Genomic DNA, 14,408 nt, shown 5'->3' on the forward strand with positions numbered 1-14,408 from the left:
TTCCTAACAGCACTGCCACAGTGGCATAAGAAAAGGATCTGAGGGTAGACTCAGGGTAGAAAAGGATCTGAGGGTAGACTCAGACTGAGGGTACACTATATAGTGGCACTGGGAATGGGCAGGGCTACTGGCAAAAATGTATGTAGGAATCTACAATATTCTGAATGATACAATCCACAAGTGCAGATAACCCATTTATGTGAAAGAGACCATAAAGAAGAAATATTATATAATATATTATTCTAAAATCAGAAGGTCTTTATTGGACCAACTCAAAATGTTAGCTTAGATCTATCTACTCTATGAATTCTATTTTCAAAACCAATCTCTCTGCCCAATGCACATTATAAATTGTGTCGTAACACTTATGCAGTCGCCTTGAACCAATTAGAGCCTAACGTATTTTGCAGAATTGTTTTAGAATAAAAGTAGAGTTCAATCACTCCAGGAAAAATAATGTACAAAACCTTTAGCTCCAAAAGATAAATGGAATGTAATCAGGAAAGATAAAGTTGAAAATCATAACTGTTGTAAAGAAATGCATGCATTTCAATAGTATTTTAGAATGTCTCAGGCTAAAATCTTGCGCACATTTACCTAGATGTAAGTTCCACTGACCGTATTGGAAGTTATTTCTGAGATAACTAAATCGCAAATTTCATTGAAACATTGCTCTGCAGCAGAAGAAAAACTCTTTCAAAGTAGACACTAATGCCTCTACTAGTGTTTGACTTCTACACGTTAGTTTCTTTCCTAGAGTAATATGTATATGTTCCTTTAAGTCACCAGTCGATTTATGGCAGTGGTTCCCAACCTTTAGGCCCCCAGGTGTTTTGGACTTTAACTCCCAGAAATCCCAGCCAGCTTACCAGCTGTTAGAAACTGTGGGAGCTGAAGTCTAAAACATCTGGAGGCCCAAAGATTGAGAACCACTGATTTATGGCAACCCCATGAATTGTATAGGGCTTAGTTAGGCAAAGAATACTCAGAGGTGGTTTGCCAGTACTGTCTTCTGAAATGTAGCCTGAAAGAGAGCACCTGGTGTTCTTGGTCCCCCATCCAAATATTAAGCAACGTATTAACTAAAATGTAAAATATCATTTCATACCCAAGCAGACATTTAAACCCGGATGGCCAAACATTTCCACATACATATAAAAAACATGCTATGAACCCATATTTTATGGTCCTAATTTTTATATGCACCAAATACAGAAATAATTGTTCTTAGTTCCAAATCTTTTAAATTCATCCATTTAATCATCTTTTGTTTAGAATGTTCCACCTAGTAATCATGGAATCCAGTAATTCAGTTTGCTTAAAGCACTTGTATGACGCAGTCATGTTTTAGATAATGGGACAGAAAGTATAAAATGTATTTCTATTAGTTCCTTCTAAGTGAATATCAACAATTATATTCTTTTCCTATGCCTCCAACTTCAGCTACAGCCCAACAGAAAGCTTAAAAAGCTCAAGCAGAAAGCTGCCTTGAGTCTCTTCAGATGAGAAAGGTGGGATAGAAATGACGTAAATAAATAAATAAATAACCATAATTTTTTAATTACTAATTTCCATTCTTCAATTTACCTCTGAAAAATAACTGAATTCTCGTAATGGCAGCAGTCAGTTTCCATTGTCAGTGACTCCATGAATCCACTCTTTGTTTTTTGTGTGGATATTAAATAAGCTATTCAAGATGTTAAACCCTACCTCCAAAAACGTAAGCAGTTTGGTGCCTTCTTTAACATTGGTCTAAAACTTGCAAGCAGGTTTAGTACCACATCGACATGAAAGCTACCAGCTGATACTATTATTTCTTAATAAGAAATACTGTATTAAATGTTGTGTCAATGCTATTTTTTAAAAAATAGCAACTCCCATAGGACCCAGCCCCATAGGCAATAGTTAGTTGCTATCAGAAACATCTGGAAAGCAACAAGTTACCTATATAGAAAATGCCCAATGTTTTCTATATATTTCTCGCTTCGGCAGCACATATACTAAAATTGGAACGATACAGAGAAGATTAGCATGGCCCCTAATTGGGGCCGGGCTGTGGCGCAGCTGTTGAGCAGCTGCCTTAAATCACTCTGACCATGAGGTCATGAGTTCGAGGCCAGCCTGTGGCGGGGTGAGCACCCGTCAATTAAAAAAAAATAAAAAATAGCCCCTGCTCGTTGCTGACCTAGCAACCCGAAAGATAGTTGCATCTATCAAGTAGGAGATAAGGTACCACTTATAAAAAGTGGGGAGGCAAGATTAACTAATTTACGACCTGGTATGAGGAAGTGCCGTCAGTGTGGATGATGAAGCAGCTGCTCCCCCCTGTGGCCAGAATCGAACATCCCCTCAGAAGAACGTTAACTTGCCTCTGCGTGTGTCTCTCTGTCTCTGTTTGATGTGTTTATGGGCATTGAATGTTTGCCCTATGTGTGTTATAATGTGATCCGCCCTGAGTCCCCTTCGGGGTGAGAAGGGCGGAATATAAATACTGTAAATAAATAAATAAATAAAGCTGTTACCTATGCAAAGTATTTTCTATACAAAGCTCTAGCTTCTTTATTTAGTTTGTCCTCTTCTTCCAAGCCCCGTCCTTCAAAATGCAGAACCAAACTTCTGTTCCAAATAGGAGTAGATGGATATGAGTAAATGCACAAATATTTGTGGATGGGTTATTGGTCAAATACTAGCATTAGGAAAAAGCACAGAAAAGGACATTGTTAGCTCCTAGGAATATTACTAGAGAGCAGCATCCCTTCAAAGTAATCTTTGTCCAACATTTTGTTTCATCCCATAACCCACAATATATTGCTGTGGTTAGCATGGCAGCCTAAGGGAACTACAAATTCAAACCCTCGTCCAGCCACAAAACTTTGGTTCAGTTCTTGAACAGACTCTGAAGTTGAGTGGGCAGATCAAAAAACAACATAGCAAAATGGACCTACCTAGAATAATCCTCCACCTTGTGCGACTGTGGAGCAGAACAAACAAATCAACATCTCTATGCTTGCCCACAATGCCCTGCCTCATGCACAGAGGAAGAACTGTTTAAAGCTACAGACAATGCAGTTGCTGTTGCCCATTTTTGGTCTAAACTATTTAGCTGCTTGTGACCCCTTTATCAGTTTTAAACTTATCTATTTATGTAATGCTTTTGACACAAAATAAATAAAAAAATTCTGCCATTGTGAATGGAATAAAAATAGAATATACATCTAACAAGTTTTAAACATAGTTTTAAAAACTCCAACAATGAATATTTCATGTTTTTTCTTGGTATGACAGTTAGGAATATCACAGTTCAAAATATCAATTATATTCAGTGAGTCACTGAGACCTGAATGCAAAGAGTTAATTTGTGCCTTCTTGAGTCAAGAGGGGTTTAGAGGGAATTTCCAGCAGCATCTCCATATCTAAATACTTGACTGTGCTTTTAACCTGCATGTTCTGTGAGAATTGTACTGTACTGTAAATATTTAATCTTAGTGAATACCGCTAATTTTAGTAAACATTTATTAGTAATCTAAAGACTTGTTGCTTCACCTGACCAGCTGCCCTCCATGAGGAGTTGATTCAACAAGATGAAGAAGCTGTACAGTAATAATAATAATAATAATAAAACTTTATTTATACCCCGCCACCATCTCCCCAATGGGGACTCGGGGCGGCTTACATGGGGCCATGCCCAAGACAATACAATAGACCATAACATAATACAATTAAATAATACATTACATAAAATAAAACAGTACAACATAAGATCAAAACAGCAATATAACACGAGCGGGCCGCATGAATACTACATTTAAAAACTAGATTAAAAATTAAAACTCTGGGTGAGAAAGGGATCAGAATAAAACCTCGAGGGACGGGACATCAGATAGTGAACCAGTCTAGAGGATAAATATCGGGGGGGAGTAGCATAGAACATTTACTCTCCGAAAGCACACCGGAAGAGCCATGTTTTTAAATCTTTCCTGAAGGCTAAAAGGGTGGGGGCTTGCCTGATTTCAATGGGCAGCGAGTTCCACAAGCGAGGGGCCACCGCAGAGAAGGCCCTCTCCCTTGTTCCTACAAGGCGAGCCTGAGATATAGGTAGTGGCGACAGGAGGGCCTCCCCCGATGATCGGAGAGGTCGGGCAGGTTTATGATAGGAGATACGGTCACGAAGGTAGGCGGGTCCCAAACCGTTTAGGGCTTTATAAATGATGGTCTGCACCTTGAATTGGGACCGGAAGATGAACGGCAGCCAGTGGAGCTCCTTAAACAGGGGAGTAGATCTCTCCCTGTAACTCGCCCCCGTTATTAGTCTGGCGGCCGAACGTTGGACCAGCTGTAACTTCCGGGCCGTCTTCAAGGGAAGCCCCACGTAGAGCGCATTACAGTAGTCCAGTCTAGAGGTAACTAATGCATGCACCACCGTGGTCAAGTCAGACTTCACGAGGTATGGTCGCAGTTGGCGCACAAGTTTGAGTTGTGCAAAAGCCCTCCCGGCCACCGCCGACACCTGCGCTTCAAGCGTCAGCGCTGAATCCAGGAGGACCCCCAAACTGCGGACCTGTGATTTCAGGGGGAGTGCAACCCCGTCCAGCACAGGTTGCCACCCAATACCCCGATCCGACGAGCGACTGACCAGGAGGGCCTCTGTCTTGTCAGGATTGATCCTCAGCTTGTTCCTCCTCATCCAGTCCGCCACAGCGGCCAGGCACTGGTTCAGCACCCAAGGAGCTTCCTTGGAGTCAGGTGGGAACGAGTAGTGGATTTGTGTGTCATCTGCGTAGAGATGGCAACACCCTCCAAAACTCCGGATGACCTCTCCCAGCGGTTTCATGTAGATGTTAAAAAGCATGGGGGATAAAATAGACCCTTGCGGGACCCCACAGGTCAAAGGCCAGGGGTCCGAGCAGGTATCCCCCAGCTTCACCATCTGGGAACGGCCCTCCAGGAAGGACTGGAGCCACTGCAAAACAGTGCCACCGAGTCCCATCCCGGAGAGCCTCCCCAGAAGGATACCATGGTCGATGGTATCGAAAGCCGCAGAGATGTCCAGGAGAACCAGCAGGGTCACACTCCCCCTGTCCAGTTCCCTGCGGAGGTCATCCACCAAGGCGACCAAAGCCGTCTCAGTGCTGTACCCAGGCCTGAAGCCAGACTGTGAGCGGTCCAGAAAATCAGTGTCCAGAAAACCAGTAGGTAGAACCACTCCCTCTGTGCATTTTAACCTGCAATGATTTATTAAAAGATAGCCTCTCTAATACCTGACTTTATAAAATCAAGAGGTTTCATACCTAACTGCACAATTTTTTCAGCTTCAGAGTTATAAATACATAAAAAAGAGGCCCCACTAGCTTAAGCCTTGGAACCAGGAGCACAATGTACCTTTCAGTGGACATTGAGGTTACCAATCAATGCATGCATCATTGTAACCTGGTAACCAGAGAATATTTTCAACAAATTTCACTGCAACCAGCCCTGGTCAGCAGCCTGACTATAGTTTTTTGAATTGTTGTTATTATTATTTATTACCCACTTTTTCCCATGACTCAGGGTGAGGTGCAAAACAATTACACTGGTAAAACACAATACTATTAAAATCTATATATCAAAGTACATAGGACAAAGATAAAAACACCAATACTAATAAAATCTAAATTTCATTGTATAAAATTGATGGGCTAGGCCTCTCAGAAGAGATAAGTTTTTAATTATGTCTTAAATGTTGACAGTTCAGTGAGCTGTCAAACCTTTTCTGGCAGATTATTCCACAGTTTAGGGGCAGTCAATAAAAAGGTCCTCTGAGTGACAGCTGTCAGTCTTTTTCTAGCTGATTGGAGTAAGTGTCCTTCAGAGGTTCTAAGTCAGTGGTTCTCAACCTGTGGGTGTTAAACTGCGTGCTAAACTGGCTGGGATTTCTGGGAGTTGTAGGCCAAAATACCTGGGGACCCACAGATTTATTTATTTATTTGTTTATTTATTTTTCAAACTTATATGCCGCCACTCCTCTAGGGCTCGGGGCGGCTTACAAGAACCGGCTAAAATCAACAATTTAAAAACATCTTAAAACATCTTTAAAACATCTTTAAAAAACATCTTAAAACATCCTAAAAGCACCTTTTAAACATCTAACAGAACTCAAACGCCTGCCGAAACAGGTGTGTCTTACATGCCCTGCGGAAAGCCGACAAGTCCCGCAAGGCACAGACTTCAGGTGGCAAGGTATTCTAGAGAGATGGCGCCACTGCTGAAAAGGCTCTGCGTCTAGTTGCTATTAGACGCAAGGTCTTAAAACTGGGGACTTCCCTTCCAACAGGTCTTGGTCCTCAGAACGGAGGGATCTCTGGGGTTTGTAGGGAGTGAGGCGGTCCCTCAGGTACATCGGCCCTGGACCATGTAAGGCCTTGAAGGTAAGCACCATCACTTTGAAAGTGATCCAGTGCTCAATTGGTAACTAGTGCAGCTGCCGTAAGATTGGTGTTATGTGGCATCTCATTGGGACTCCCGCAAGGAGCCGGGCCACTGCAGATTGAGAACCACTTATCTAATTACAGCCACAATAATCCAGTATATTGATTTTCAAATATAAAAGTCAAAGTTTTAAATAAGATTATTATTCTTGGCTAAGTAATATGAATTTTTCCAAAGTAGAAACTTAATACTAGCTCTGCATTTTATTTTCATGTCCTCTACTAAACAATGATGTGCTGTTCAAACTTCTGTATAAAGCTAATTGCTGAATGTTTAATAATTAAATGAATCCAGAGTCATATGTACCTAAGAAATCATTGTTCTAAAGCAGGAATTCAGTGCTCTTCTTACCAGCTAATTAGGAACATTCATTCACATTTGTTTGTACATGGTGTATTCATTTTAAACAAATAGAACTGTTTTTCATAAAGAGACAGTATGCAAGCAGGAGTCTGTAAATACGGGATGCCATTAATAACCAGTTCACTGTAATTAAAGGAAACATTCAATTAAGTTTATTATGACTGGTTGTCAGAAGACATTTCCTTTTCAAATATCGCTTGCTCATCTAAAGGGCTAGTTGTAATATCTTAATATTTTGAAGAAACATTCTTTCAATTTACAATCAGCAACACATGAAACATTAGTAACTTTATAGTTAATAAGAATAGTGAATAAAAAGACCTTCCTGGTGGCCTTCTTTGGAATTCCTTCTTGGGGAGGTTATAATAACTCCCTTACAATAACTCCCTCTTGTTATCCTTTTATTAGCAAGCATTTATTGGGGATTAAACAGAAAATAATTTTAAATAAAATTTTGTACAAGCTGGTAAAATGAGGCCAGACAACACTATTGTTATGTAGCCCAGTCTGCCAAAAAAAAAGCCAATACAATTCTAGCCAACTTTGAAAGGAGCATAGTACCCAGATCTAAAGAAAGTATGCTATCACGCTATTTTACTTTGGACTGACTTCCACAATTCTGAGTACCAGTATCTCCTTCTCTGGAGCTTTTTAGACAGTGGCTAGATTGCTGCCTTTGGGAAGGGATTTGACTGGGTGTTCCTGCATAGCAGAAATGGGGTTGGACTGAATGGCGGGTGTCCAGATGCACTTTTGAGAGGACAGGGAGACAGCCCCCACCCCCTCTAAAAACCTCTTAAAATGGGGGGGGGGGTGTAAAAATAACTTACTGGCCACCATTAGGCCTCGCAGCACAGTTCCTGGAATGTACCATTACACACAAGAAAGCAAGGGGAGCCAAATTGCTCTTGCCTCCCCCTCGCTTTCTTGCGTGTAATGTTACATTCCAGGAACTGTGCTGTGAGGCTTAACTATAGGATTCTATGATTCAGAGGCTGGATAATCATCTGTCAGGAGGGCTTTCACTGGGTGTTCCTGCATGCCAGAAGTGAAGTTGGATTGGATGGCCTTTGGGGGTTTCTCAAATTATAGGATCCTATTATTCAATGAGATTCTGATGGGAATAAGAGGGAGGGTGCATTTCAGACACATTGCCTACTTTGCAACCTTTTAAGTTGGAGGTATGGACTCCCAAAACACCCCATTTTAGTCACCTAATTCAGGAGGGGGGAAAAGAAGCAACAGAGTATTTTCTGCCACTCAGGCTAAAAAGCAAGCATTCCATCACTGAAAAGTTTTGCTCTGCATCCTGCACTACCAAGTATTCCATCCAGATTTAATTATTTATGTAAAAAAAAAAACCAAGCACATAGAATCATAGAATTGTAGAGTTAGAAGAAACCTCACGGGCCATCCAGTTCGACCCCCTGCAAGAAGCAGGAAAATCTCATTCAAAGCACCCCTGACAGATGGCCATCCAGGCTCTGCTTAAAAGCCTCCAAAGAAGGAGACTCCACCACAGTCCGGGGCAGAGAGTTCCACTGCCGAACAGCTCTCACAGTGAGAAAGTTCTTCCTAATGTTCAGTTGGAATCTCTTTTCCTGTAGTTTGAAGCCATTGGTCCGCGTCCTAGTCTGCAAGGCAGCAGCAAACAAGCTTGCTCCCTCCTCCCTATTACTTTCCCTCACGTATTTGTACATGACTATCATTCTCCTCTCAGCCTTCTCGTCTGTAGGCTAAACATGCCCAGCTCTTTAAGCCGCTCCTCATAGGGCTTGTTCTCCAGACCCTTAATCATTTTAATCGCCCTCCTCTGGACGCTTTCCAGCTTGTCAACATCCTTTCAACTGCGGTGCCCAGGTGTGGTCTGACCAAGGCAGAATACAGGGGTAGCATGACTTCCCTGGATCTAGACACTATACTCCTATTGATGCAGGCCAAAATCCCATTGGCTTTTTTAGCTGCCGCATCACATTGTTGGCTCATGTTTAACTTGTTGTCCACGAGGACTCCAGGTCTTTTTCACACGTACTGCTGTCGAGCAAGGCATCCCCCAATCTGTATCTTTGCATTCCATTTTTTCTGCCAAAGTGAAGTATCTTGCATTTGTCCCTGTTGAACTTCATTTTGTTAGTTTCGGCCAATCTCTCTTAAGATCGTTTAGAATTCTGCTCCTGTCTTCTGGAGTGTTAGCTATCCCTCCCAGTTTGGTGTCTTCTGCAAACTTGATGATCGTGCCTTCTAACCCTTCGTCTAAGCATACTATCTCCTTAGTATGCTTACTGATTTCCATCTTTTATAAAAGGTAAAATTATATGTATACCAAAAACTGTTTTAAAATAAATTTCTTTATGATTTATCAGTCAATGCTCGATTTGTATACCTATTTGATACCTATATACCCAGGGTCATACAAACATTTCTCCATCAAAGTGGGGTCGCAAGAGGAAAAGGTTTAAGAAGCGCTGCTCTAGAAGAATCATAAAGGTTTTCATTTCTACTTGTTGCTGTTGTTTTCGCCATAACATAGCTCATTCGCCTTAATATTTGATCAGCAGGGACAGGCAAATTGCATATACATACATGTTGCCCAACGGTAATTTTACACAACATATTTACTGAGTTTGCACATGAAGTAAAATTTGCTTGCCATCAAAAACAGTGATAACAGTTTCTCAACCACCTCCATGGACAATTTTGGAGTATTTTGCATTTCAGAATTCCAGACAGGATACTCAACCTTTACCATTATCTTGCTTGCCATTAGCAGACCTATCTAACTTTACACAAGCACTAAGATAGCAGGTTCATACAGATAAATTCTGTTAAAAATAGGAGCACAGATAAATTCTGTGCATAGGAGCTTGAAAGGAATATTGTGCATCACTTGTCTTGTCGACAAGATACTGCCATTCAATTATACGCAAAAAGAGGTGGAGCCCAGCATTCAAGCAAGGGAACAATATGTGCTAAACAGTGGTGCTCTTGCCCCAGTAACCCACCTAAACAACTTGCTTACAACTAAGCCTAATACTGAGTCACGTATTAACACAAACCTAAGTTAAATTTGTCTGCAATAAAAAGACCTGAAAAACAGATTTTCATCAGTAATTGTTAAGTCTTCTTGTTTGTCTCCTTTTGGCAAGCAACATGAAGTGCTTACATCTTACAAGTCATGGGCAATATGAATTGAAGATTCTTTAGCTAGTTCATTTTCTGTTTTAGAAAACAGACATTATTCCAAAAAATATTTTAAAAACAGACTCCTAAGAATGAGACAGAAGCAAAGTTCACTTTCAGAAAGATGATTTTTTAATCCTTCTGGATGAAGCTGACTCACCATCCTAGCACTCAAATGAGCCATTCAGCTCAGTTTATTTTTAAATCAAACCTTCAGCAAAAAGCTGCTATTTTTATACTTTGCTGTCAATATAAATACAGCCTTCTAATCAGTAGTCCAAAGCATTTTTGAACATACAAATGGACTTCTTGTTGCTTATTTGAACTCAGAAGCCAACAGTACTCCAAAGACCCTTGAATTAGAATCAAATATGTATTTGTGTGAAGGTTTAAAAGCAAGCTGATCACATGATGATCCAATCACTGAGCTGTGTCCCTAAACAAAAATGCCAACATTAAATTAAATTTGATTCGATGTGGAAATAAAATCAAACACCTTTGTAGGACAGCTGTAGCCCATGGCACTTCATAGATTCAGCTGGAAGTCACAGTTCACATCAAGTTGTTTTATGTATACTGATCACATGAATCCTATCTTGCTGCCTTTCCCTCACAACCACAGATGAGTGTACAGTGACTAACAACTTAAGCCTTTTACTTAAACCCTGTTTAAGTATTCAAGAAAGGGAAAACATATACTCATAAGCAGGGGGAAGCATATTTTGTCTGTCACTCAAATATTATTCTCTTCATTTGACAAACAATCGTCTGAAAAAGAGAGATACGTGCAATGCAAGTTTTCTGTACCCTAAAAACTCAGGATGCTTGATCATTCGAGGTAATGCTGCTTTCAAAGTAGTGGCTCCTGGGCCACAGCCACTCTGCTGGTCATTGACTGCCAGTTCCTGAAAGTTTCCATGAAATAAAGAAACAATTGAAGACAATGGGAACGAACACATCTGAGAGAAATGGTGGCTGTTGCCCACATCAAATTCGGTAACTTTAGAAGCAATAATGTTGAAAGCTTCCAGATACATTGGAGGTTCTCCTTTTATGACTATTCATCAAGATTAAAGGAGAATAACAATGAGGCGGCAAGGCTAACCTGTTCCCTGTGCTCATGGTTTATTTTTACCCATTTCTGAACATCTGGATAGGGTTGTTGTTTTTATGGTTTCCAGAAAACAATAAATCAGTCCAGTCTCAGACTGGCAATCATGGCTACATATTATGTGAGTGCATGTTTGGACACTGGCCATGCAGTATGATCTCTGCCATATAGCTATAGGTTTATGGCACAGGTTTCTCAAAGTAGGTATATGACAGAAGTGTATGTGTTCTTTGTAGGTAGTATTCCAACAGCTACTTATCATCCCTCACCTTGGCTACAGTGACTAGGACTGATAAGAATTGCAGGCTAGCAATTCTGATCAGGCCATACATTCCCTATTCCTGTTTATAATCTGGGTTTCTCAGAGAAAGACTTTTTTCCTATTCAAACTTCCCACTCTTAAATTTTAGCACTTTTTGTCAATTCTGAATTTCTATCTGAATGGCACAAAGCTCTGCTATTAAATTTTAATTGAAGTTGGTTTCAAACTGCATCTAACAATCAAATATTTAATGTCATTCATGACAGTTATTATAAAATAAAATACATTTTTAAAAGTACTAGAACACTGCTCGAAAACCTCAAAAAACACCGCTATTTAAATGTGCTCACACAAGCAAAAACACACCTAAACAACCTGTTATGCCTAATAACCTGACAGGTGGTTTGTGACAGATGTCATTGATCATTCTTTGTTTAACATAGAATGAGCTGTTACTTAGTAACATAGTGAACAAAACATTTCTAATACTTGCTGCACATACATTGCATTAAAATAGCAGGAAGTGGAACAGCTGCCTTTTTCTAGAATTATTTCCTTATTTTTGTGGTCTGAAGTATTTTTGAAACAGATTCTTTTTTACTTTTGCATTAATAATAAACATTGTCAACCAATCTGCACCGCTGTGCTTGTACTAAAGTATAGAATCTGTCTCTACATATGTATGATATAACAAGGATGATGCAGAACTATTACAGTGACACTACTACTGATATATTTTGTTGTTAAATGTTAAGCCAAGCATAGGTTTATTATCCGCAAAGCACTCTTTGGTACACATCAAAAGGGTTGAATAAGATATATTTTGAACTACTATTAATGTAATGGATTGAGTGTTGGACTGGGCTGTGGCAGACTGGACTTCAATCCCCCCTTTGGGTGACCATGGCCTCCAGGCAAGTCCCATTCTTTCCATCTCAGAGGAAGGCAATGGCAAAGCCCCTCTGATCAGCTCCTTCTAATAAAGCTCCACAACAGGTTTCCTTTAGGGTCATCATACGTCAGAAACAACTTGAAGGCACACAGCAACACAACTCTCACCAGAACATGAAAATAACACATTTAGGGGGCTTTCTGGGCTTAAGTTGCCCTGTTATGAAATAAGATAATAATCAAGAGCATAGGGTCTTCTTTAATAATTTCTATCCCTGAGCAAAGCATATTTCATATTAATTAATGGAACTCCCTGCGAAGAAAGATCCATAAGGCTTGCTCTGTAGATACTTTTAGATTACATATGAAAATCTGCAAATATCATCAAGCCTTTCATTGAACCTTAATTTTTGACTTCCTGGTTCTTTGTAACTAATTTTAGTAACAATATTATTATCCCAATATTTCATACGAGTAACTGAAAATCAGAAAACTGGGTCAAAGCTACTTAGTAAACATAAATAAAAAGAAATGTTAACAGATCCTTTGCAACTCACCTTTACTCATGACAATTAAAAATATTTTTAATCTTTGTGCTCAAGAATTTTGCCTGTAGCCAATACATTCACACCCTTCTGTGTAGAGATATCGTATATATTGTGTGGATCATGCATGAAATCTATCCATTCTGAAACAATCAGCTAATATCTGACAGTTCACTGCCCAAAACACCCTTTTATTATGTTCTGTTTTGTAGAAATCACAAGCCAATTCAAGTGGGATGAGCAAATTCTCCCTCCTGTTTCTAGTGCTTCTGAAAAAAAGAATAAACTTATGTCAATCTCCATTGAAAATTTTTGATTTACACAGCTCTTTTCCTTTTAAAAATCGCAAAATCTGAAATCATTATTCTACATGTGCTGAGTTTTTCTAAAAATACTTTTAAATATACACCTTAAAGCAGTCTTGTATTCTTATGTTATAGGTTTTCAGAAATACATTCCAAAAAAAGTACATTAAAATCTACACTATATATATTACCATTTCTCAGTCTATTCTAGGACATAAGCCAAGATATTTGGCAACTAGATGTAAACAAGAAGCTGTAGAAAAGAATACTAAGTTTTATATGAGTATTACAGATAGGGATATAGGAGCATCTCTCAGCTTATGCTGTACAATCTGGTGTATATTTGGATGAAACCACAAATCTTCCCAAGATCACAGACATGGATTGAAAGTGGAAATGTCATTGACTCAACACCTGAGATATTTATAATGGACAATATACAAACTGGGAGCAAAGTAGTCCACTTTGACATATGGTATGGGAGAAACACTGATAAATCACTCAATATGTTCATCAAGGTCGCCATCCTTCTTTGAATAATGAGGATATGGATTCTCACATCCGAAACAACACAGTACAGAATGAAGAAAGAGCTTTCTTTCTTGGTCTCACAGCAATAGTATGAACACTAACATCTGTTTATGTTTATCCTGTATCTGAAACAGTAATATAAGCTTATATTTTATTTCTTTTTTCTTTTTTTCTTTTCTTTTTTATTTCTTCTTAATTTAAAGAGTAATTATGGTCTCTTTGGGAGACTTCTGTGGATTAAAGAATTTAAACAAAGGTATTGGGTGAGTGTTTTGATTCTTAATTTTGGCTTTGGGCACCCCCATTTGTTTCTTTTTTTTATTTAATATATATATTTTTATTGAAGTTTTACCTTATAAGATAGAGTAAATTAACATCGAAAGAGTGAGAACATTTGATTGTATAGAAAGTGGGAAAACTGAGATTTAAAAAGGATCAAAAAGGGAGAGAGAAAAAACCAAAAACTGAAAACAAAGCTAAAATGTCCATATTTATATAAAAAAGAAAAAAAACTGAACAAATGGCGATATAAAAATGCAAAGTACTTGCCAAAGAAATACACCAAAAAGCAAAAGCAAAAAGCTCACTGTTTCACAACCTGTTCACAAGCCACCAGCAATTGTGAACTGTAGTTCTTTTTTTTTCTTCATCATTACCTTTTTTTTTAACAGAAGGAAGATAAACAAGTGGTGAAAATTAAAATTTATAATAGTCAAATTTGAAACCCCCACGTTGAAATAGTCTTTCCTTCTAAA

General features: G+C 39.1%; 1 protein-coding gene and 1 pseudogene across 17 annotated transcripts in view; one reads left to right on the forward strand and one right to left on the reverse strand.

Annotated features, from left to right (window-relative positions):
* Nucleotides 1-14,408, reverse strand: part of rims2 (regulating synaptic membrane exocytosis 2) — a 434,045-nt gene that overhangs the window by 395,270 nt on the left and 24,367 nt on the right. The gene's annotated exons all lie outside the window — the stretch shown is intronic.
* Nucleotides 1,981-2,040, forward strand: LOC134299074 (U6 spliceosomal RNA; annotated as a pseudogene).

Source organism: Anolis carolinensis, chromosome 4 (assembly GCF_035594765.1).
Source record: "Anolis carolinensis isolate JA03-04 chromosome 4, rAnoCar3.1.pri, whole genome shotgun sequence".
In the NCBI taxonomy this organism is placed as follows: Eukaryota; Metazoa; Chordata; class Lepidosauria; order Squamata; family Dactyloidae; genus Anolis; species Anolis carolinensis.